At 56.0% G+C, this 24,738-nt stretch overlaps 1 long non-coding RNA gene across 5 annotated transcripts in view; it reads left to right on the plus strand.

Annotated features, from left to right (window-relative positions):
- Nucleotides 1-165: 165 nt before the first annotated feature.
- LOC149124956 (uncharacterized) overlaps nucleotides 166-24,738 on the plus strand; it is a 38,392-nt gene continuing 13,819 nt past the window's right edge. For 2 of the 5 annotated variants that reach the window (XR_016211801.1, XR_016211802.1), the window contains exons 1-2: nucleotides 2,059-2,292; nucleotides 24,322-24,450. This is a non-coding gene — a long non-coding RNA (uncharacterized LOC149124956). Of the gene's footprint in view, nucleotides 1,287-2,058; nucleotides 2,293-2,321; nucleotides 2,391-24,321; nucleotides 24,451-24,738 lie in introns of those variants that run through there. The other 3 variants (XR_016211803.1, XR_016211805.1, XR_016211804.1) reach the window with 3 other exon arrangements.

Below are 24,738 nucleotides of genomic sequence, written 5' to 3' on the forward strand. Positions count from 1 at the left end.
CTGGGAAGTCACATAAGTTAAATTAAAAACAAAAAAAATCCAGTTTATTCTCTGGCCAGTGTCTGTTATCTGAACTTTTGGGCTACCTCATTGGCTTCTCTTTCTTTTCTTTTTTTTTTTTTTTAAGATTTTTTTTTTTTTTGACAGGCAGAGTGGACAGTGAGAGAGAGAGAGACAGAGAGAAAGGTCTTCCTTTTCCGTTGGTTCATCCTCCAATGGCCGCCGCGGCCAGCGCACTGCGGCCGGCGCACCGCGCTAATCCGAAGCCAGGAGCCAGGTGCTTCTCCTGGTCTCCCATGGGGTGCAGGGCCCAAGCACCTGGGCCATCCTCCACTGCACTCCCTGGCCACAATAGAGAGCTGGCCTGGAAGAGGGGCAACCCGGACAGAATCCAGCACCCGGACCGGGACTAGAACCCGGTGTGCTGGCGCCGCAAGGCAGAGGATTAGCCTAGTGAGCCGCGGTGCCGGCTTAGATTTATTTATTTATTTGAAACTCAGAGTTACACAGAGAGAGAGGCAGAGAGAGAGAGAGAGAGAGGTCTTCCATCCACTGGTTCACTCCCCAGATGGCCGCAGTGGCTGGAGCTGTGCTGATCTGAAGCCAGGAGCCAGGAGCTTCTTCCAGGTCTCCCACATGGGTGCAGGGGCCCAAACACTTGGGCCATCTTCCGCTGCTTTCCCAGGCCATAGCAGAGAGCTAGATCGGAAGTGGAGCAGCCGGATCTCAAACCGGCATCCATATGGGATGCCGGCAATGCAGGCGGCGACTTCTCTACCTTGAGAGAATGCTGGAGCTGTAGCTGACAGCATGTTTGTGCACCTGGCTTGGGAAGGCTGCATCTCAACAGCCAGCAGCTCCGGGCCTGGGTGCCGTCTGGTTCTCATGCCTCATCTCAACCACTAAGTTCCGCAGCTGTTTCTCTCGGAGCAAAGAGGTCTCCTTGGAGCCGAGGGCTTGCCCTGGGGTGGAGGCGCACTCGGTTGGCTATGGTATGTGGGGGGCTCATTCTGGTCCTGGAGGTGCTGTTCAGACAGAGGACGGTGCCAGCAGGCACCCAGGGCTCAGAGCTTCCTGGAATTCCAGACGGCTGAGACTGAAACTGTCGATTGGATTGGATGCCAATAGCCTTCATCCCTGGCCCTCCACGCCCTGAACCTCCCCCTTATCCTGATCTGGGGCGAGGAGGGATTTCACCTGGGCCAGTGCTGTGGCCGCTCTCCACGGCCAGCTGGGGGCGCAGCTTCTCCCCTTGATTCAGGCCCTTGGAACCGGATCTGCCTTCGGTATGTGGTCGGGATGCCTCTCCCTGCTGGGAAGTCACTCCCTTCAGGGCTTCCTGGGCAGGAGTAGGGGGAAGTACACTGGGTCAGTTTCTCTGAGTTTCCTTGTCATTCCAAGGGCATCTTTGAGAAGCGTGGGAGAAGGGAGGGGAGGAGAGAGGCAGGGGGAGGAACTCACTGCTATTTCTTTTCTATAATGTAAGTTTCTGGTTTTGGTCTGAACTTCTTTTAAATTCTCAACTTTTTATTTGTTTAAGGGAGAGAGAGAGAGATGAATTTGCTGGCTCACTTCCCAAATGCTTGCAACAACTGGGGCTGCACCAGGCCAGAGTCAGGAGCCGGGAGCGCCATCCAGGTCTCCCGCATTGATGGCAGGAACCTGAGTACCTGAGCCGGCACTGCTGTCTCCCAAGGGTGCACACAGCAGGAAGCAGAGTCAGGACTGAACCCAGGCGCTCTGATACGGAAGGCGGGCAGCCCGAGGTGGCGTGTTAATTACTAAGCCGAACACCTGCCCCCTGGTGCATGGACTTCACTGCCTGCTCTGTCCACCCCTCTCCGCCTTCGGGCAGGTGTCCCAGCTGTGGCAAGCGCCCCCTGGTCCTGGCCCCTCCCCCTTTCCTCTCCTCTCTTCTTTTCTCTCCCTGGAGTCGGGCTCCATGTCAGAGTCACACAGGGTTGTCTAATTATAACAGATTAGTCCATTAGGATTTATGCCTTTCTATTTATTGGCTGGAACTATCCGTTTCACAGCTGTGGCTCCCACATCTAACCAGCTAGCAGGTGATTTAAATATAGAAAGCAATTTAACCTAGTTGGAGACCGAGGCATCTCGCTTAATGCAGCGCATAAATTTCGGGGCTCTTTGCTCTCGGCCCTCCAAAGGGCAGCCAGCAGCCTCCTGTCCCGGAAAGATTTGGCTTTGGAGGGAATTGACACCCAAGAAGGGATCCTGGGAATTGGCTCGAAGAAAGGAATCTTTTCAAAGGAGGCCAGGGGTTGTTTGCAGGTCAGTTGAGCTATTCTGTTTCTTTTAAGGAAAACTGGCTCCTCCACCGAACTCTGTGGAGTCTGATCATTTCAGAAGGGCATCGCCTTCACCTCCAGGTACTGCTGTTTGGGTAACGTGGACCCACGGTCAGGGCCGCCCGCCTGCTAAGGGCTGTCAGCGTAACAGACACCGTGTCTCGCTCTTGCTGCTGCTGACCTCTGGATCACCACCCAGCTCCCAACAGACCTCATGAAAAGTGTGATTTGCAGGGGAGGGGGAGGGACATGCGACTTGTCATCCCAAATATCAGCCCCAAACACAACCCTCCAACCCAACTCCCAGTCCCAAACCTACCCCACAGACTGAACCCCAGGGATAACACAGTATACAACTTGATCCTTTGATATGTAGATTGGGGAAGCACCACCCTAGCCAAGCTCAGGTAGCCATCACTCTCTCACACCTGTGCTGTTAGTGGAGGGCGAGGAGGGGGATGTGGGTGTGGGTGGGTGTGTTGGGGGGACGGACAATCTCCATGTATCTTCTTGGAGCATTTCAAGTGTGCAATACAGTATTGTTAGTTACAGCCAGGTTGCTCTGCCTCTGCCCCCTAATTGCCACCTGGTTCCTTTGCACCGACGCCTCCCCTTCTCTCTCTCTCCCTGCCCCCCCCCCCCAACACGTACCCCTCTCAGCCTCTGCTTGTCATGTATCAGTATCATGATCATGTGACAGTTGTCCTCTTGCGGGCGGCTTAGGTCATGCAGCATAATCTCTTCGAGGTTCACGCACGCTGTCACAAAAGCAGGCCTGCTTTCTTTAGAAAGGCCGCGTACTAGTCCATTGAGCATCACCGTGTTTTCTGTATCCATTCTGTCTCCTGACAGTCGCATTGTTCCCGTTTCTCGGCTGCTGTGATGGGTGCAGCGATCCACTCAGGACCCATTTCCTTCCCTTTTGGGCACACACCTGGGTGTGGGATTTCTGGGTCACACGGTCATTCTGTCTTTACTTGTCTGAGAATCAGCGTAACTGTGTTCTAGAGTGGCTGGACCACTTTGCGTTCCCACCCGCAGTGCCTACGGGATCCCTGCTTTCCACAGCCTTGTTCCCGCACGGCGTCTTTTGATGACAGCCGTTGTTAACTGGTGTAAGGTGTTCATCTCAGCGTGGCTCTGACCCGCGTTTCTCTGAGGATGTGGGATACTGAGCAGTTTTTCATGTACCCGTTGCCCACTTGCACGTCTCCTTCTGAGAGAAGTCCACGCAGGTCCTTTGCCCTGGTTTTAAATTGGGTGTGAAGTTGCGTGAGATGCACCCAGCCCTTTTCGCCAAGGATCCACCTGCCCAGGAGGCGATGTGCGAGGTCAGTAGGACAGGAAAGCTCCCTGGGGATACTCACGCTCATATCCCCACTCTCCGGCCCCGAGGGGCCGAGATATAGAGGGAGAGTTGGAGAGAGCTAGAGAGAGAGAGAGAAAGAGTGAGTGAGAGAGAGGCTATTCATTGGTTCACTTCCCAAATGCCTGTAACAGCTGGGGCTGGGCCAAAGCCAGGATCCCAGAACTCAGTTGAGGTCTCTCCCATGGGTGACAGGGACGCAAGTCCTTGAGCCATTGCCTGCTGCCTCCCCGGGTGCTCACTAGCAGGAAGCTGGAATTGGGACTAGAGCTGGAACCCCAGCTGACATGCCCCGATGTGGGGTGTGGTGCCCCAGTGGCATCTTACCTGTTGTGCTCAGTGCACCTGCTCTGGTGGTCAGCAGTTGCTGGGAACTGGTCGCGTGCTGGGTGCTGGGAAGGGCAGAGGCTGAAGTGTGCTCAGTAAGCTTCCATGTGGATGTCGCTAAGCCACGGCGAGTGACGAGAGCACTCAGAGGGGTGGGGCTTTGGAGACGCCCTTGCCTGGGCCAAGACCAAACCAAGAAGAGCCAAGCAAAGAAACAACCAGCTGGGAACAAGTCCTGGTAGAGGGAAAAGCGTGAACAAAAGTGCAGATGCATAAAGCATGTGTGTGTCTGTGTGCATGCAGGCATGTGTATGTGTGTGTGAGTGTGCATGTGAGTCTGTGTGCATGCATGTCTCTGTGTGCCCGCATGTGTGTGTGAATGTGTGTGCACTTGTGTGTGTATGAGTGTGTGCATGAGTGTGCATGTGAGTCTGTGTGCACGCGTGTCTGTGTGTGCCCGCATGTGTGTGTGAATGTGTGTGTATGAGTGTGTGTGCATGTGTGAGTGTGCATGTGAGTCCGTGTGCACGTGTCTGTGTGTGTGCCCGCATGTGTGTGTGTGCGCTCGTGACCGTACCCAGTGGGGAGCATGGCATTAACCCTCTGGTGTCTGAGCTGGTCTCCCATCCGCCAGCGTCTATTTCATGCTGCTTGTTTTATACTTACGATCTTTTCCTGACGCTTCTGTTTGACAGTGGCAGAGTCTGCCTCATTTCTGAGGGGAGCCCTGAACGTAACAGGTGTTGAACGAATGTGCAGGAGACGAGGAAGTAGAAGAATGAGGGCTGCGAGTCCCTTGCACAAAACCGTGACCTACGATCCGCAGACAGCACCCAGGAAGGCAGTGCGTCCTGCCCGTGACTGCCAGGTCTCAGGTTGAGAGTGGGGTGTTTGATGAGTGAATCAACTCAAAATCCTGGGAAACTTGTGGCACCTCCAGGAAGGAATGAGCTATGAGGTCTCAGGCTCCAGGTTTATCCCTGGTTTTCCCTATCACTTGGGTCTTGGGTGTGGTTTCAAGGCTCCCCAGCTGCCCCACATTACAGAAAAAAGGCAGGTGGCAGAGGCAGGGTGGGGCCGGTTTCTCAGGGCCTCTTCCACCGTGTGGACAGGCTGGCCTAACCGGCATGGCCCTGGGGAATGCGAGGTCGCTAACACAGGGGTCCTGGAAAAAGGCACACACAGCTCTGACGCATCTTACTGGAATCTGAAACACGTGAGTGTGCACCTGCTCGCCGATCCTCTGTGATCTGCTGGTTAGGGTCCCCCGATCCTTCTCACACCCGCAGTGCCTTGTGAGCCGTCATCTCAGAGTTCTGCTTCGGGGTTCTCTAAAGTAAAATGAAAGCTTCAAGGCTTATATTATATAAATGTAAGACTTTATATTCTATCTGTCATCCTTCTGTCCCCCACCCCGCCACCCCAGCCTCCCAGTGTCCTCCCAGAGTTCCCGCAAACCCTTCTGTGTATTTGCAATCCCACATGGCTCTGATTTCCGTGGCTCACGGAGGCACATGGCCATGGGGGAGGGTTCCTCACGGTCTCACTTGGCCGGGGGTGACCGTGGTCATCATCACTCCTGTGACACCGGATTGCGCGTGACTCAATCAGACAAGGTGAAGCGTGGGATGACAGCGCCGCACTGGCTTCATGCCGTTCCTATAATGATGCCATCGATCCCAACTTATAGCAGAAGCACCTGAAGCCGTCCCAGGGGGGCACCTGGCAGAGCTGGGGTGCAGCCCCCTGCAGTCTGATCTGGCACCCACACTCCTAGCCTTTGGGAAACACTGTCGACCTCCCATCACTCACATCCCGACCACACAAAAGCTGCGCTGTGCATTTTTCCCCCTCTCTGTTCTGCTCTCAACCCCCTGCCCCACCAGCATCCCCCGAGGGCGAGGGCAAGACTTCTGTCCCTTTATAAGACAGAGCACCAAGGGTGGTGGGGCAGGGGGCCGGGTGGCTGCTGAGATGAATCCTTCCCTTCCACGCGCTACACCTGGTGCTGGGAGGAGGCTGCCCGGCCAGGACCTGCATTTCTCGGTGCCTTGTCACCCATGCGTGACCGTGAGGGTGAACTCTGGCCGGTGGATCATGCGCAGAAGCAACATGGACAGCTTCCATGCCTGGCTCCCTGCACCCTCTCAGACGACCCCTTCCTTGCTGTCTCTTTCCGGCCGGATGCTGCTTCGCCTGTTCAGGCTGCTGTAACAGAATGCCATCAACCGCGGAATTGATTGCCGCAGCTGTGCAAGCCCAGGAGGCCAAGTTCAAGGTGCCCACGGTTCGGTGTCTGGTGACGGCTTCCTTCCTGTATCACAGGTGGCAGTTTTCCATGGAGTCTGGGCACAGTGGAAGGACGGGGAGGGCTTTCTTTTATCAGGGCACTAACCCCATTGCCTTCGTGACCTCATTACCCACTCCTGAGGGGGCTCCACCTCCTAATGTCATCGCCCCAGGGAGTCAGGCCTCAGCAGGTAAATTTCAGGGTGACCCATACAGTGCATATCCCCTCCCCTTCTCTGCCTGAGTCCCTAAAAGACTTTGCAGCCCCGAGTCGGCCCCTCTGCCTGCCCACTGGACCTCAGGAGGAGCCTGCAGGGATGAGGTTCGCCTGTCACAGCAGCTAGCGCAGCCTCGATGGGACACACACGGGAGCCACCTTGAACTTGCCGGCAAGAGGCGGCAACCCGCAAACTCCCTATCAGTATCTCAGGGGCGCCCCGCATTTCTGGTGTACTACAAGGGATTCTAACGTGGGCGGTGTCAGACGCCGCCTCTCTGGTTCGTAGAAACAGAACTGCAAGTTCAAGTCTATTTGTAGCCGCGAGAGACAGCGAGAGCCAGGGAGAGCTCAGCTCCTACGGCAGCCCCACCACCTTCCGGCTCCAGCAGATTAATGAATTAATTCCTCCGCTCTCGGTTTCTTATCTGGAAAGAGGCATCATAATCCCTCCCTTGCAGGGTCAGGAGGAAGTGAGAGTGACGGTGCTCTCTGCACGCAGCGGGCATGCACTCAGAGCACCCGTTGGCTTGGAGGGGCAGAGCTCACAGGACTTCCCCACCTGTGGGACACAGCCCAGGGGGCACGGGGCCAGAGCTGGAAGAGCGAAGCACATGGGCTGACCCTGGGAGCAGTCCTTGGGCAGACGGAGGCACCCCAGAGGAGAGACAGGAGGAGGGGCGGCAACGGGGCCCCGGAAGAGAAGGGAAAGTGATGGCTGCTGGGGCGGCTGGGACACGGCTGTTCTGCACTTCCGGGCCCCTTTGCCATTGCTTGGGGGACTGGAGTGTTGAGTGTTGGAGAGCCTGGAGGAGGCTGGAGGTGCTGGAGGTTGACTGTGTCCTGCACCCAAGACCAAGGGCAGGTCACTGGCGCCACGGCGGTGCCAGCGACCCCGGCAGTGCGTGTCTGATCGCCGTCAGCATCTCTGAGCTCTGATGGGGCAACAAACTTCATCACCCAGCAGCACCCAGCGGGCAGCCGGCTTCTTTAGCACCCAGGGGAGGAGGCTGGCCCTGCGTCTCCGGCCTGTGGTGGGTGAGGCACGAAGAACAGTGGGATGAGCGGCCCCGGCATCCTTCATCCTTCATCCCCCACTTCTGGGCTCCTCTCCAGCTCTGCCGCCGTCGCCGCTGGGTCCTTGATGAGAGAGGCTGCGTCCGGGTTGGGGACCCTGGAGCTCTTGTCACCTGCAGCCACAGGCCAGGCCCCGCTGCTCCGGGAGCTGGGGGTTTGTGCACCTGTCCTGGCTGCCGACCGCCTTGCCAAGGGGCTTCTTGTTGGTGACCCAGGCCTGTGTCTCCCTCCCGCTGGGTCCCAGGTCCTCTGGCTGCTGCTTCGCTGCCTTAGATCCCTTTGTGTTCAGTGTTTTGCAGGTTAATTAATCCTATTATTATCATCACTGTGCCCTGTAATTAGGCACAGTGTGCAATTATAGCATCCATCCTGCCTTACTGATGTGTAACTCGCCAGTCAGAGACAATGATGAATTGTTAGCCCCCTGGACTGGGTTACACACAGACAGGATGTGTCCCTGGTCCCGAGCCCTCTGGGATCCCTGCTTGGGGCGGGCTTGGTGTGTTGTTGGGGGGCATCTGATGGCCATGAGGGAGGTCTCTGGGCAAAGCCAGGGGTCAAGAGGATCCTCAGCCAGACGGGGGCGGGGGTGTGCACCTGCCTCTGGCCCCAGACTTCCCCTTGAGGGGCAGCCCCCACTCTGCTCTGGAGTCCATGATACTCTCCCACTGCCATTGCACTCTGATCTATTTGTTTGGAAGATAGTAGATAGATAGAGAGAGAGAGGTCTTCCATCCACTCATGGACTCCCCAAATGGCTTCAGTGGCCGGAGCTGAGCCAGGCTGAAGCCAGGAGCCAGGAGCTCCAGCTGGGTCTTCTACATGGGTGGCAGGAGTCCAAGCGCTTGGGCCATCCTCTGCTGCTTTCCCAGGGGCATGAGCAGGGAGCTGGATCAGAAGTGGGGCAGCCGGGACTCGAACCAGTGCTCTGATTTGGGGTGCGGGTACTGCAGGTGACAGCTTAGCTCACGGCACCACAAGGCCTGTCCCCATCGGTGGGCTTTCTGAGAGGGATGACCCCTGCCCCCTTCTCTGGGGAGGTCCGCTGTATCCCCGGAACATCACCCACGCTGTCTCCTGTAACCAGCCCAACAATCTCTCAAGTAGCGACTTTTCCCACTTTCCAGATGAGAAAGTAAAGGTTGGGAGTGGCTTAGTGACTCGTGCAGGGGATTGTGGGTCTGGAGTGTGACCACCCTCCCACCCTCCCCCACCCTGCGCTGCTGGCCTGACTTCAAAGCCAACACCTCCTCAGCCTCAAGAAACGAACCTTATCTCATGAAGAATGCAGGGAGAGGAGTGCTGGAGGCAGGCTTGCCACCGACAAGGAGAATAGGAGAATCGCTAGGAAGCTTCCTCGAGTTTGCTGGCGAGGAACGGGGAGGCGGGGGCAAGGTGCCCCGGGACTCCCGAATCCCGGTGCTTAAGCGGCTGCAGCTTCCGTCTGTGTGTGTGTGTGTGTGTGTGTGTGTGTGTGTGTGTCTGTTCCCAGTCTCCCCAGGCTGCCAAGCAGGAGGTACCAGGTGTAGTAAGCCAGCCTGGGTGTTTGCTCACCACTATGCCTCCCGTGGTAGGGCTGGTGTGCCTGGAGGTGGTGACACAGGGCGGGGGGTGGGGGCGGAGGACGTCCCCTCCCCCTCCAGGCCTCTTCCCTCTCCCCGCCCCCCCTTTTCCTTTGATTCTCAGATATTGCAGCCCCGTCCTGGCTTCTCAGTGCACGGACATGAGCGTGGCCCAGAGTTTGTCCCTGAGCAGCTCTGATCGGATGTCCAAGCCTGCACAGAATTCTTAAAAGCCATTGACCCGCGCCCCAAATGGAGCTTCCCTCTGTCTGATCGGGGGCATCACAGCGTCTAATTTAGAGACCCTGAGGCTGCTCCTGAACTCCCCTCCCTCACTTCCTGGGGAAGGGAGGGAACCTGGCATGGTGGCAGTGCCCTGGCCTCGTCCAGCTGGCTTCTGCATGCCAGCTGTGTGAGCCCTGGAGGAAGCGACCCTGGACCTGAAAGGTCCCCTGCGGTGTCCCCGCTGTTGTCCATCTGTGGGATGCAAGTCCTCTGTAGTTCAAACCAAATGTCTGAGGCCGGGCCAGCGTGAGGCTGGGAGCTGGGAACACCCTCTGGATCTCCCGCACGGGCTTGCATCAGCCCGAGGCTGGAATCCAGAGCAGAGCCGGAGCCGGGTCTCGAACCCAGGCAGTCTGGCACAGGACATGGGTGTCCGAGGCAGACTTGACTTCTTGTTGCTGGCCGGGACTTTGCAGAGGTGTTGGTGAGGGATCCGGTTGAATACACCTTGGTTTGGGTTCCTCCAGAGTTCTCCTGGAGTCAGGATGGGCAACGTCTTTCTCATTGCCTTGTCCCTGGGGAGTCCAGCCGGGACCTCCTGGCTGAGCTGAGGCGGCCGGTTTTCTCCTCTGGGAAGTGACCCCGGCCCCTCCTCTTCCTCTCCATCCACTCTCCGCCACACACAAGGGGCAGGGTCTGGAAGGGAACTCAACCTTCCCCCTGCCTGGAAGTGAGAAGGAGCTTGGTCTCTTGTCTCTCCTGGATTCCTCTGCTTTTTTATTTATTTATTTCCAGCACTCTGGACGCGGGCGCCTTTACCGCACACTTCGGGTTTGAGCCAACAGGAAGTCTTGGATTGGCTGCTCGCCTTGTTCCTGTGTTGACCTTTGGGGCCCTTCAGACTGGCTCCTGGGTTGCTTTGACACTCCGCAGCCCCCTCTCCTGGCTCTCTGGCCCTGCTTGGTGTTGGGGGGAGGGGCATGGCTGCTTCCTCCTGAGAGCCAGCCATTTCCCCAAGGAAGCCTGGCAGGAATGAAGCCCCGGGTGCTCTGTCTGCTCGTGGGTGCTGGCTGGCCAAGTGTTTTGTGGAAAATGCGGAAGTGAGACTGCTCCGAGAATCACACGCGTGCTCCTTGTCGTGTCACCTGGTGGCTGTTGTGTTGTGAATCCCTGGGAAGCCCCTGGACTGTAACTCCCGGAGACGCCCAAGGGCGAGGGCAAGAGCCTGGCCTGACTGGCTGGCTGGACGGCTCCTCGCATTGGAGCCTCCCTCTGCACACTGCTGCCTGGTGGGAAAGCCTGGGCCTCCTGGGACAGCTCCGGTAGGCTCTGCAGGCCTCGCTCACGGGCGAGCGCAGTCCTCGTGTGGTCAGGTCAGCGTCGCACACAGAGCTGTGCATAGCGGACGCTCCTGCTTCTTCCTCCCTGCAGGAGCCCGTGGGCTGGGGTGTGACCCTGGACTTGCCCCTCTCAGTTGCTGTCAGGTCAAGGATTTCCGTAAATAGTTTTCAAGTGGATCTTGGAGCTGTCCAGTTGGATTCCCCCAGCATCTCCGGCGCAACCCTCCGGTGGCCAGGACGCACCGTCTGCAAGCCTCAGGGAGTCCTCGGAAGACCTTGGCCAAGGTCAGCTCCCGTTTCCTCTCCCCTTCTTTGGGAGGAATAAGCAGACGGCACGCAGGGTTCGGTTCTGGCAGAACTGGCTGATGCTTCGCTGGCTATAAAGGAGGTCTCTTCATCCCCAGTCTTATCTAAAAATCTCCTTGATGTCTGTGCCTTCCCCAACCCCCACCTCTGAAGATCAATAATATTGCAGAAGTACGAGATCCAAGTTTGCCAAGTGGTGGGCGAGCAGGGACGGGAGTTGGGGTGGGTGCCGGAAAGAGAAGCCCATCTCTGGGAGATGCTTCCAGACGCAAGAGAGCCTGCTCTGTGACCCCCCCTTCTCTTTCTCTTTCCCTCTCTCCCTCCTCCCATACCCTTTCCTCCTTCCCACCCCCTCTCTCCCATAAACAAAGCCACAGCCTCAATAACATCTTGTACGACACATTATAGAACGCTCCTAATAAATCCCCCAACAGCCCTGGCCATAACCAGCCTGAAAGCAGGGCAATCATGACACACAAGTGTCAGGTGAGAACAACAGATTGGGCCATGCACACCGGGATTTATTCGCCTTTGCAAGTGTGCTATAAAGGTCCACATAATTTCACAAATAAACACGGACGTGGCTTGGTAAATGGCTCCTGGATTTAGAGCTCCCGGGAATACATCAGCACCAACGGTGCAATTTCAGCCGCAGCCGCGGGGCAGATCAGCCTGGAGCGGGTCCCTTCTCTTCTGTGTGAGACACCCCTGGCCAGGGCAGCGGTAGGGCTGGGCTGCGCTGGGGTCCAGGGCCTCTGGGAGTCTCAGGATGGTCCCACAGGGGACATCAAGAAGGAAGGCCGGTGCTGAGCTCTGGGTGGGGTTGTTAGGAGGGGCGCTGGGCTTGTGGTGGTAGCACCGGGATGGTTAACCACCCGCTTGCTCAGAGAGCAGTTATCCTGAGCTCAGCTTTGCGAACGCTGCCGGGTGGCGGTGGCTGCAATGCCGGACAGGCTGTAGGGGCGGAGGGAGAGGAGCTGGGGCGGCTTCGGAGAGAGCAGGATTGGATAAAGAGCAGTGGGTTTTTCAACTCTGGGATGTACGCGAAGAGGCTTCCGAGAGAGAGAGAGAGAGAGAGAGAGAGAGAGAGAGAGAGAGAGAATTGGATGACCAGCAGTGTGTTTTCAACTCTGGATGGCCTTGAACTGCTTTGGAGAATATTAATTCCTGGCCGCACCTCAGACCACTGAACCGGAGCACCCAGGCGCGGGGCAGGAGTGGGGCGCAGGCGCGGGGCAGCTGGTGAGGGCTCCCAGGCGGCCGTGCTGTGCCCGTGGGTGTAACGCATGGCTGTGGAGGATCTCCCCGCCCCGCCCCTGCTGCGTTCTGTCTTCTCTTGTTGTCGCCATCGGCTCGAGCCAAGCATATTGGCTCCATCCGTCACGACGCTGTTGGCAACCTGGCTGACCCTCTCCCCATCTGGTGCTCCTCTGCTGTGGACACAGACAAAATTAAAAATGATGACCTGGATTCTCAAACCAAAGGTGTTGTGCAAATGGGAGAAGCCGGCTGAACACGTGCCTGGGTGCAACCAGGTGCCTCGGCCCCTTCTCCATGCACGCAGGCCGGGGTGGAAACGTACCGTTTTTTCTTGTTGGTCAGCCCTGGGGCTGCCTGGCAGGACAGAGGGACTCTACACTGAAGCCCTGTGTCCTCTTGTGCCCTTGAACTAATGTTTTCCTGCATGGGACAGACATTTGGATTGTGACTGCTGGTGGGCTTCCGGTCCAGGTTGATGGGGCGAGACTTCCGGAGGAGGGAGTTTGGTCTTCATGGAGACCTGCCAGGGTGGGCCAAGACCGCAGTTCTCTGAACTCAGGCACCTGTTGTCGGCAGCTCGGATTCTGCCCTCTGCCCGCTGTCAGCAGAGGTGTCTGAGTCACCCAGTGCCCCGTCGGCTCATCAGGCAAGGCACACCTCGTGTGGCTCTGGCTTCCGCACTCCCCTTGTTCTCTCATGAGGATGGAAGCTGCACAGAGCTTTTGCGTCAGAGCTTGGGTTCCAGCCCCGCTTTGCTTAGTGGTTCTCTTAACTCTTCCCACCCCAGCTTTCCTTCTCCACAGCGTGGAACCGCGGGCCCAGGAAGTGGCCAGGTTCACACCCAGAGGGCCCCGTAGGTCCACATAGACGGCGCCTGCGCCTGTGTGTGACCCGGCTCCCCAGCCACCTGCTTTCCCTCCGTCTGGCTGCTGTGACAGTCCCCTGAGTGTCTGTAAAGGTGGCGCTCAAGGCGCCATGCTCGGAACTCGGCTCCCTGCTGCTGTGACACCCATCGCGCACCTGCCTCCTCCTGTCTCTGGAGACTGCGCTAGCCTCACTCTGGAGGCCGGGAGGAGAGGGTGTGGGCTTCCCGTGGCACTGCTGTGGGTTAGGTGGACCTGCAGCCCCAGCTAAGTGGCCCTCTCCATGCAACTTTCCTCTCCAGCTCACCCAGCCCTTCCTTCCTGCAGCCTGTTCGGGCCGGAGGGAGTGGTGCGCGTGGTTTCCCTCGTGGTTTTCTCTCACCCTTCCCATGCATTTTATAACAGTGCTCTCAGCCAGCGCTCCTCAGTTACCCAGCCAAGTGCACCATCTGTCTCCCGGCCGGGACCCTGCCTGCCGCAGCTTTGGGTGGTGCGGTGTCCAATTACCGCAGCTCTGGGCGGTGCAGTGTCCAACTCTGGAACGCACTGTTCGGTGTCGTCCTCCACTTGTCAGGGTTAGGATTTTTTTTTTCTTTTTTAAGAGTTCTTTTTTTTTTTTAACTTTTATTTAATGAATATAAATTTCCAAAGTACGATTTATGGATTACAATGGCTTCCCCCACATACCGTCCCTCCTACCCACAACCCTCCCCTTTCCCACTCCCCCCCCCCTTTTTTTTTTGACAGGTAGAGTGGACAGTGAGAGAGACAGAGAGAAAGGTCTTCCTTTGCCGTTGGTTCACCCTCCAATGGCCGCTGCGGCTGGTGCACCGCGCTGATCCGATGGCAGGAGCCAGGTGCTTATCCTGGTCTCCCATGGGATGCAGGGCCCAAGTACTCGGGCCATCCTCCACTGCACTCCCTGGCCACAGCAGAGAGCTGGCCAGGAAGAGGGGCAACCGGGACAGAATTCGGCGCCCCGACTGGGACTAGAACCCGGTGTGCCAGCGCCGCAAGGTGGAGGATTAGCCTAGTGAGCCACCGTGCTGGCTAGGGTTAGGATCTTAAGGGACAATGCGGCCACCATCGGGCTGGCTTAGGTGGTCCTGGGCTTGGCCTCTCATCTCCTGGTGAGCAGTGGGTGCAGCCTGGTGGTAAAGGGGGCGTCCTGTCCAGGATGGTGGCCACTTGGCATCCACGGGTGGCTTTCGACCCCTGAGATATGCCTGATCTGACTGACCTGTACCGCAGGTGCAAAACACAGTCCAAACTTTCACGCTCTCCCCATGCTGGAGTGACACTGCACTGTACATATCCCATGTGGCGATGTTTGCAACCCCGATTCGGTTCACACATTCCTTCTTTTTACTGTCTTAGGACGGTTACAGGAAAATGTCAAATCACAATCGAAGCAGGCATTTGGGGGCTGTCCCTGGCCACCACTGGGGGAACCTCCCTAGAGGGAGCTTGCAAGAAGCTCCAGTGGCGGCTGCAGGGTGAAGGGGTTGAACAGCTGAGCCCTAAGCGCCGCCGGGCATCCAGCCCTGCTCCCGCCCCGAACAATGGGCTCCTGTGAGCCCGCAGCTCCTGGCAGCCGGACGTCCTTGGAGGGGGTGCCCTGTGACCTCCAGAAAGGGCACACAGGGGCCCATTCTTCCGGGCTGGCACTGTGACTCTGGAGAAATGTGGCCTCCTGGCGTGCCAGCCTTTGCCCCTGCCCGGGGGGCTGGCTCTGTTCTGTCTGCTGCCCTCAAGGGGTGGGGGTGGGGAGAGGGCCCTCGTGGCAGCCCCATGGGGGTCAGCCTTGTTATTTCTTGAAACGACCCTGACATCACCACTTTTCTCTCCATGGAACGGAGCGAGGGTGCTCACCGGGGTCCCACAGCTAGGGAGTGCAGAGCCTGAATTTTGACCCCGGAGTGCCTTGCTCCCAGACTCCCATGCTGGGTTCCCGGGTACCCAGTGGCCCCGAAACCTGCATTTTCCAGCCCCTGGGGTCCCTGGGACAGGATCGCCACAGCCTGTTTTCCCCCACGAGGGCAGGGGCGAGGCCCCTCTCGGGAGCCTGGCCTCGGCAAATGTGCAGAACTGATGGAATTAGTGGACTCCATGCTACCTGTTCTGTTGCTACAGACATCAGTGTAGGAGTTGGCCCATGCCGAAGTGTCTGTGGGCAACTCTTGGGCCACCCTGCCCCGCCTGCTTCCCCCAACCCCACGAGCCCGGAAGACGAGGGAGGCCATGACGACAGGGCAAGAGCTTGTCACAGACGGCCCCTCTCCCTGCTCTGGGGCTGGACGCCGATGGGAAGCGACATCTTCTCTTGCGTCTTGACCTCCCCAGGGGGAGGAGGACTCACAGCCCGGAAGCTGATAGGAGAGGACAGGCCTGCTTTTACTGGAACAAACACAGGGACCCAGGCCAGCCAGGCACGGTCGTCCTGTGCTGACAAAGACGGCCAAGGTCAGCCAGGCTTGATGTGACCAGCCGGGGCCCGCAGGGGCCTCTCCCATCCCCCACGCCCAGAACCCTTTGCTCTGAGTCCTGGGTCCTAGCCACGGCTACCAAGTCCCAAAGCTCTTGCCCCAGGCTTTGTGTTTTGGAGCCGTGGGAGCAGCCCCAGGTGGTGTCAGGTGGCAGGTGAACCACGTGGCAAATGCCAAAGGGGCCATCAGGGCAGGGGAAGCAGGGAGCCACGGTAGGCAGAGAACTGGGAGCAAGCCTGGGGGCGGGGCTGGGGATGGCTGGGCTGAAGCAGAGGCACTTGGGATGGTTTTAAAACTAAACAGCCAGTCTAAATCATCAGACCAGAGCCGACACACATTGTGGGACCTGAATGGTGTCACCATGGGGTCTTCCTGGGGTCTGATCCCCATCCCGGCTCCCACATCCCCCACTGCCGCTGCTGGCTCGCACATCACTCCCGAATCCTGGAGCAGTGGCGTTCTGTGTACGCAGCCTGATTTTCTGGGGCAGCCGAGGTGGGTGGGGGCACTGCCCCAAGTTCGAGGAGAACAGAATTAACTGAGATCTTTATTTTATTTTTTAATTTATTTGACAGGTAGAGTTACAGACAGTGAGAGAGAGAGAGAGAGAGAGAGAGAGAGAGAGAGAGAGAGAAAGGTCTTCCCTCCGTTGGTTCACTCTCCAAATGGCTGCAACAGACGGAGCTGTGCTGATCCGAAGCCAGGAGCCAGGCGCTTTCTCCCGGTCTCCCATGTGGGTGCAGGGCCCAAGCACTTGGGCCATCCTCCACTGCACTCCCAGGCCACAGCAGAGAGCTGGCCTGGAAGAGGGGCAACCGGGACTAGAACTGGCGCCCATATGGGATGCCGGCGCCGCAGGCAGAGGATCAGCCTAGTGCACCATGGCGCCGGCCCTTAAATGAGATTTTTATTTTGGTGCACAAAAGGTTGAATGCAGGAAGTCTTTTTTTTTTTCATAATTCACATTTTCTGTGCAGTTTTTAAAGACCTCACATGCATGAATTTCACACTTTTTTGCACCTCAATAAGCTTATCTCTTACTTTTCATAAAGACTTATTTATTCAAAAGACAGAGTGACAGGGAGAGAGGGACACACAGAGAGAGAGAGAGAGAGAGAGAGAGAATCTTCCATCTGCTGGGTCACTCTCCAAATGGCAGCAGTGGCTGGGGTGGAGCCAGGCTGAAGCCAGGATTTGGGAACATCCGGGCCCTGGTGGACCCCCCACCCCTACCCCCCGGCCCTGCCGCCTGCCTTCTGCACCTGCTTGGCTTTGCCCTGGGTTCCTTTTCCAGGGAAGCCACACAATCGTGGGTTCTCTCCCCTCCCTCAGCTTCCCTGGAGCCCTTAGCCGGGTGCCTCTCTTCCTCCTTCCTCCCTTTCCTTTGGGGTCCTCCCCCCTTCCCTCTGTGTTTGTGTTTAGGGTAGAAGGGTCTCTTCCATTGCTGGCATCCATGAGCCAAGGGTTCTCGAAGATTCTCTCTGGTGATTCAGACACAGAAGAGGTGGTGGCTGTGCAGGTGGAGTGATTTCAGGGATACCAAGGTCCTGAGGGTCCCCTAAACCAATCTAACATCTTATAAAGAGATGTTGTTACAAAGCTAACAAATTAAAATTAGTGTGTATTTATGGTGCACACCACAATGTTTTGATTTAGGTATGTGCTGATAAATGATCAAATCTAGCTAACTAAACCTCTGTATTACCTCATATATTTCTTATTATTTTTTAACGATTTATTTATTTATTTGAGAGGTAGAGTTATAGACAGAGGGAGAGACAGAGAGAGGTCTTCCATCCACTGGGTCACTCCCCAGATGGCCACAATGGCCAGAGCTGAGCTGATCTGGAGCCAGGAACCAGGAGCTTCTTCCAGGTCTCCCACAAGGGTGCAGGGGCCCAAGAACTTGGGCCATCTTCTACTGCTTTCCCAGGCCATAGCCATAGCAGGAGCTGGACTGGAAGAGGAGCAGCCAAGACATGAACCAGCAGTGCCCATATGGAATGCCGGCACAGCAGGCTGAGGCTTAGCCTACTATGCTGCAGCACCGGCCCCAATTATTATCATTGTTGTTATTATTTTTGTGAGAACATTTAAAATCCAACCTCTCAGCAGTTTTCAAGGCTACAGTGCCTGGTTATGAGCTGTAGTCAGCTAGCTCTCAGAACTTGTTCTGCCAATCTAACTAGGGCTTTGCACCCTCTGGGCAACATCCTCCCCTGGCCTGCACCCCCTGCCCTGCCCCCAGCCAGCCCCCAGGGACTGCCATGTACTCTCTGCCTCTGTAGATGTGGCTTAGGCTCCGCCTGTCTCCTGTGGAGTGGCTCATGTCCTGCAAGCTCACATATGATGCGTCGATGACACAATTCCTGTCTTGACCAGTCCTTTGTGTATTTACACACCCTGCATTTTCTTTATCCATCTGTCGGTTGATGGCCACTCAGGCTGATTCTGTATCTTTTTTTTTTTTTGACAGGCAGAGTGGACAGTGAGATAGAGACAGAGAGAAAGGTCTTCCTTTGCTGTTGGTTCACCCTCCAATGGCCGCTGTGGCTGGCACACTGTGGCCTGGGCACTGCGCTGATCCGATGGCAGGAGCCAGGAGCCAGGTACTTATCCTGGTCTCCCATGCGGGTGCAGGGCCCAAGCACCTGGGCCATCCTCCACTGCACTCCCTGGCCACAGCAGAGAGCTGGCCTGGAAGAGGGGCAACCGGGACAGAATCCGGCGCCCTGACTGGGACTAGAACCCGGTGTGCTGGTGCCGCAGGCTGAGGATTAGCCTAGTGAGCCGCGGCGCCGGCGATTCTGTATCTTGGCTCTTGTGATTCATGCCGCAGTGAACATGGCAGGGCGTGGATCTCTTAGAGGTACCGATTTCAGTTCTTTTGGGTCCAAACCCAGTAGAGTCAAGATGACAGGATCATCTATTTTCAGGGTTTTTTTTTGGAGGGGGCACCTCCCTGCTGTTTTCATAATGACTACTAATTCACATTCCCACCAGCAGTATACAGAGGTTCCCCGTTTTCCCTGCCCTCGCTATCACGAATCTTTTGTCGTTCTAACAGGTGTGGGGTGGCAGGTCCTTGTGGCTTTAATTTGTATTTCCCTGACAGTCAGTGATACTGCACATCTTTTCCCATACCTGCTGTCCGTCTGATTTTGAGATATGCTTACTTAGATCTCTTATCCATTTTTAAAAGCACGTTATCTGTTTTCTTGCTATTGAGTTGTCTGTGTTCCACATACACCTGTAATATATATATAATATATATAATATCTATCTACCTTTGCTATTAACTCCTTACCAGATGCTTGCCAGGTTAACTCCATTATCACGGTTTCTAGATCTTTCCTCCCATTTTGTCGGCTGTCTCTTCACTCTGTTGGCTGCTTCCTTTGCTGGGCAGAAACGTTTTAGTCGGATATAATATCATTTGTCGATTTTTGCTTTTGTTGCCTGTGCTTTGCATGTCACATCCAAAAAAAAAACTTTGCCAGGGGAGATGTCAGGGGTCTTTTCCCTGCATGTTTTTGTCTAGGAGTTTTACATTTCCAGGTCTTGTGGGAAAAGCCTGAACCTGTTTTCAGTCTATTTTCGTAAACATTGGTGAGATAATTTCATTCTTCTGTGGATAACCAGATTTCCCAACACCACATATTGAAGAAAGTCCATTCCCCATCCTGTGTGCATAGAATCTCTGTCAAAGATCAGTGTGCAGGAACTGTGAGAGTTTATGTCTTTTTTTTAAGATTTATTTTATTTATTTGAAAGGCAGAGAGGCAGAGAAAGAGAGAGAGAAAGAGAAAGAGAGAGAGAGAGAGAGAGAGAGAGAGAGGTCTTCCATCTGTGGTTCACTCCCCAGATGGCCACAGTGGCTGGAGCTGCACCGATCTGGAGCCAGGAGCTTCTTCCAGGTCTCCCAGGTGGGTGCAGGGTCCCAAGGACTTGGTCCATCTTCTGCTGCTTTCCCAGGCCACAGCAGAGAGCTGGATGGGAAGTGGAGCCACTGGAACTAGAACCGGCACAAGTGGGGCTCTTTTCTTGGTTTCTTTTGCTCTGCTTGTTTTTGAAGAGGCTGTTGTTGGTCAGGACTGATTTCTGTCCATTGTGTGTGCATCCTTAGACTTTACTGAAGTTGCTGGTTGTTTCTGGCAGGTGTTTGGCAGAGTCTTTTTTTTTTTTTTTTTTTGACAGGCAGAGTGGACAGTGAGAGAGAGACAGAGAGAAAGGTCTTCCTTTGCCGTTGGTTCACCCTCCAATGGCCGCTGTGGCTGGCATGCTGTGGCCAGCACATCACGCTGATCCGATGGCAGGAGCCATGTGCTTCTCCTGGTCTCCCATGTGGGTGCAGGGCCCAAGCACCTGGGCCATCCTCCACTGCACTCCCTAGCCACAGCAGAGAGCTGGCCTGGAAGAGGGGCAACCGGGACAGAATCCAGCGCCCCGACCAGGACTAAAACCCGGTGTGCCGGCGCCGCAGGCGGAGGATTAGCCTATTGAGCCGTGGTGCCGGCAAGGCAGTCTTCTATACACAAGATTGCACCATCCGTGGACAGAGACAATTGGACTTCCTCCTTTCTGAACTGATTGCTGCTGTTTCCCGCTTTCATTGCCTAGCTGCTGTGCTGAGACTTCGCTCGCTGTGTTGCCCCGAAGCGACAAGAGTGGGATCCCCCTTTGCTCCTAAGGAAAGGAAAGTGCTTTCGGGAAGGGTTGGCTCCTCAAGTGCTCTCGGGAAGGAAATACTGACTGATCGGATGGGTGCTGTTGACTCTGGGGCGTTGCAGGGGCACGACAGCTCTGGGTAGCGGCGAGAGGCCATCTCTGGGGTCACGCTCTCCCCTCTGCCTGCCTCGGTCCAGGGACTCTAGCTCTTTGGCCTGGGCCACTTTCCTTAAACAGCAGCAGGGGATTCATGGACATGAACTTGAGCAATGTGTGGCCCTGGGGCAGGGTGTGGGCTACCCCAGGTCTCCTAAATCTGCCAGGCAAGATTGATTTCCACACTAGCGATACCGTAGGCTTGCCCAGGGCTGCAGAGGAGCAGGGTGAGGGGCCATATTCCCCCACAGGGGTCTAAAAGGTGAGGAACTCCAGAAACTGCCTCCATCCCGTGAGGGAGCCTGGGACTTCAGCTCAATGCCTGGGATCCCAAGAGGGTGAGCAAAGGAGGAAGCCTAAGGTCGGAGTCGTTGGGAGGATGTCTAGGTTACGCTCTCTCCCAGGCAAGCTCTGCTCCAAGACTCTCAACACAAGTAGTCCGTTTAGGAGATGGTCACAGGTAGCATTGAGAAGGGCAGAGGACGCGAGGCGGGAAGGGAAGAGAAACAACAGAAGGGACGCTGATAAGCAGGTGATGTCTGTGGGCAGCTGGTGCTCATCCTGCTGGGGAGCCCTGGGAGACAGGACACGACACGACAAGGGGAAACTGAGTCCAAGTCCAAGTCTAGGTCCAAGTCCCCCAACACCGCTCTGTCCTTGGCGGACAGCTTCCTCTGAGTGTGCCGATTCCCCGGTGCTCCCTGTGAGGTCAGCAGGTGCAGGGGCATCCTCTCAGCCTGTACTGGAGTGGCAGGAGCTTGAGGGGACACAGAGCACCTGCCACAATCCACCCCTCGCCGGGCTCAGATCCTCCCCTGCTCCAGGTAAGCTGCATCCTCACTGCTTCTTCCCAGTGATGATTGATTCTCCTTTCTTAGAGAAAAGGGAATGGGGGGAGAGCTGGGGAGACAAGCCAGTTCCTGCGGCTGTGGCTGCTTCTGAGGTTACAGTTGATATCCATCATCTTGCTCTTCCCGCACCCATTCTCCACTCCCCTCCTGCTCGGCCAGCTTTTCTGCTGTGTGCTGCTTGCCTGGTTGGACAGACCAAGCCGTAATTCCCCAGGGGCTGAGCCCTGGCCACTGCTACTTTGTCAGGGCATAGGTTGAGACAGTTGCCCACTCATGGTTCTCTCTGGGCACAGGAGAGGCCCAGTGCATTGTCTGTGTTCCCAGCAGGCTTGTCTGCCCCACGATATAGCAGAAATCCCTATTGATTGTGATTGTCAGGGTGAAGGTCTCTTGCTACTTTAATAACCTTTCTTTGCTAGCTGGTTCGCTGGCACGAGGAGTCCCAGATGGCCAGAGAGCAGCCCTCGTGTTTGGACTAGAGAAACCCTTTCTTTGTTCCTGAAGCCAGGTTCACCAGATCCCGATGGTGCGGGGACAGGTGCGCCAATTCCACAAGGGGTTTATTTGGAGTGATGCCAGCCTTGGTTGTGAGACCTCTGCATTTTAGTTACTGGGGACACAGCATCACGCAGTACCCACTGATTCAGACAGTGTGGTCATTCTTGACAAGTGTCGTTATCCGTGACCCTCACCGGGTCATTCCAAAACTTTATCATGTCAGCAGCTTCTGTGTGATGGCCATGCGCAGGCTCTTCTCCCACTGAGACGTGGGTCTCTGGGGGATGTTAACAGTCAATCACACACCCTGTGAGCCCTGGGAGAGTGGTTCTGTGTGGGGCACCGTGGGTCAAAGCCCGCCAGTCTTGCAGCTTGCAGGCTGCTGTCCACCCTGGCCCAGCCATTCACCACTATGTGAGGATGTGAGCGTGTGAGTATCCATGCACAGGCCCCTTCTCCTACCTCGTCAGTGCAGCCATCAGCTGAAGTGCTCAGTGCCCTCTGGACAGGGAGGATTTTGCCGCACTGCTGACATCCAGGGTCCCCCTGCCCCAGGCTGTGGGCAGGCAGTAGACCAAGTGTGTGCCCAGCGAGCGTATGGAGTTGACTTATCCATGAGCTCAGCCCAGGACTTTCCCACTTCAAAGGTTGGAGGCAGGGAACAAGTGTGAGTGAGGGAACCACACCGTCACGACGAAGCAGTGACATGAATCCGGGCCACCTGTTGGTGTCCTCAGGACCTGCGTGGTCCCCGTCCTGTTCATGCCAAGCCCCTTTGTTGATAGAATTCTTCCGTGTCCACACACCTCACGATAGAACAGGACAAGCAGCCCTGGTCTCATTGGTCCTTGATGTCCCACGGTCAGGTGCTCAGCCCCTACCAGGGCCCAGTAGCACACGGGGAGCTGCTTTCTCTATGAGGTTTTGACCACCGCACTGCAGATGGAATAGCCTTGCTGTGGAACCCTAGGGCTGTGTTCCATGACTCCACCCATCATTACTGTCCCTCTAGATACCAATGGCATTATGGAATCTTCCATTGCCCATGGTGCTGAATTTGGGGCCTCTCTCTCTTCCTCTCTCTTTTTAAAAAAGATTTTATTTATTTGAGAGGTAGTTACAGACAGGGAGAGGGAGAGACAGAGAGAGAGGTCTTCCATCTGCTGGTTCACTCTCCAAATGGCCACAATGGCTGAAGCTGCACCGATCTGAAGCCAGGAGCCAGGGGCTTCTTCCAGTCTCCCCGACAGGTGCAGGGGCCCAAGGACTTGGACCATCTTCCACTGCTTTCCCAGGCTATAGCAGAGAGCCGGATCGGAAGTGGAGCTGCCGGGACTAGAACCAGTGCCCATATGGGATGCCGGCACTGCAGGTGGAGGCTTAGTCCACTGCACCACAGCACCGGCCCCAAAGCCACTCTCTTAAAGGCAGGATGTTCAAGATCCAGTGGTTTTTTTTTTTTTTTTTTTTTTTTCCCTTTACTTCGAAGGAAAGCCCTGAACATGCCTCGGCCACCGGGCTTTAAAGCCTTCCGATGTGGCAGCTTCTCTCCCCTGCACCTGTGCCGCGCAGACCTTACCAGGGTACATCAGGCTATGGTGATGATGCCGTCGGGGTGCAGAGCAGTCTCCTCTTCTGTGTGTTGAACATGCGGGCGTGAGTGTAGACGTGTGTGTCTGTGGGGGGCGGGGGGCGAGGTGGGTGATGACGTGGCCGGGGAGGCTTCCACTTGGGCTGTCCTGTGCTGACGACCTCACGGCACAGGCCAGGGAGCCGGCGTGAGCATTCTAACTGCCCGATGTGTCCACGGAGATTATACCAATCTCAGGAATCTGGGAAATGACCATAGAGCTACACATTTCTGGATAGTCTCTTTCTCACACCAGTTGCTCTGATCAGTGGCCAAACAAACTTCTAGGGAAGGGGTGGGGCTCTTGCTACTGTCCCTGTATTTCATGGCATTTTTGCAGGGTCGGTCAGAATTCCAGGGGCCTGGTCTCTTCCTCCGCTGGTGCTCCCTGGAGCCAAGGATGGTCTGTTGTGCAAAGTCGTTATTAGCTGCCGTAGTGCCTCCCATCACGCCTTCTGCTCACCCTGCCCGGTCAATTTTGGTTCTGTAAGCCAAGTGAGACCTTTGTTGGCCAAGAACATTGATTTCACATCTGGGAATGCTGACGATCATTAGTTACTCTAAGAGGTCCCTGCAGGCCAGGGCTCCTGGTCACCAGTCCAGCCTCCCTGCTGTTATGTCCTTGTCTCTATTCTGCTGCTGACTTGGTCTCGGTTGTTCCAGAATGTCAGCCCTGCTTACAGTCAGGACCACAGCAGCCTCTGCCGCTGTCTGCCCAGTGTCGGTCCCACCTACCGATCCTAATGTCCGAGCACTGTGTGGCGTCCCCTGGGGCCTCCTGTGCACCCGGCAGTTAGCATGTCCTCTGGTCTCCAACAAGGGTACATCTTGGAGCTCCCAAGGCAATCCTGGCGTTTCCATCTCATTTACTGTGGGGCTTTATTATTCCAGGCTTCAAGGAGTTGTCCAACAGCAGGTAAGATCGGCCCCCGAGTGTCCTCGCCAGGACACGGAATCTTCAGTCCTAAGACGGTGCTCCGTGTCAGGGAGCTGTCCAGCACTCTGAATATCCATTCTCAGGTAGAGTCTTCGAGTGCTTGCTGGCTTTGCTGCTGTGTGTGTTTGTACGTGTGTGTGTATGTGTGTGTGCGTGTGTGTGTACATGTATGTATGCGTGCATGTGTATGTATGTATATGTGTATGTGTGTATGTATGTGTGTGTGTATGTGTGTGTATGTATATATGTATGTGTGTGCATGTGTATATGTGTATGTGTGTGTATATATGTGTGTGCATGTATGTGTGTGTATATGTGTATGTGTGTGTGCGCACGTGTGTACATGTATGTATGTGTGCATGTGTATGTAT

The sequence above is a fragment of the Oryctolagus cuniculus genome, chromosome 8 (assembly GCF_051225735.1).
Source record: "Oryctolagus cuniculus isolate XC-2025 breed Fujian yellow rabbit chromosome 8, ASM5122573v1, whole genome shotgun sequence".
Classification (NCBI taxonomy): domain Eukaryota; kingdom Metazoa; phylum Chordata; class Mammalia; order Lagomorpha; family Leporidae; genus Oryctolagus; species Oryctolagus cuniculus.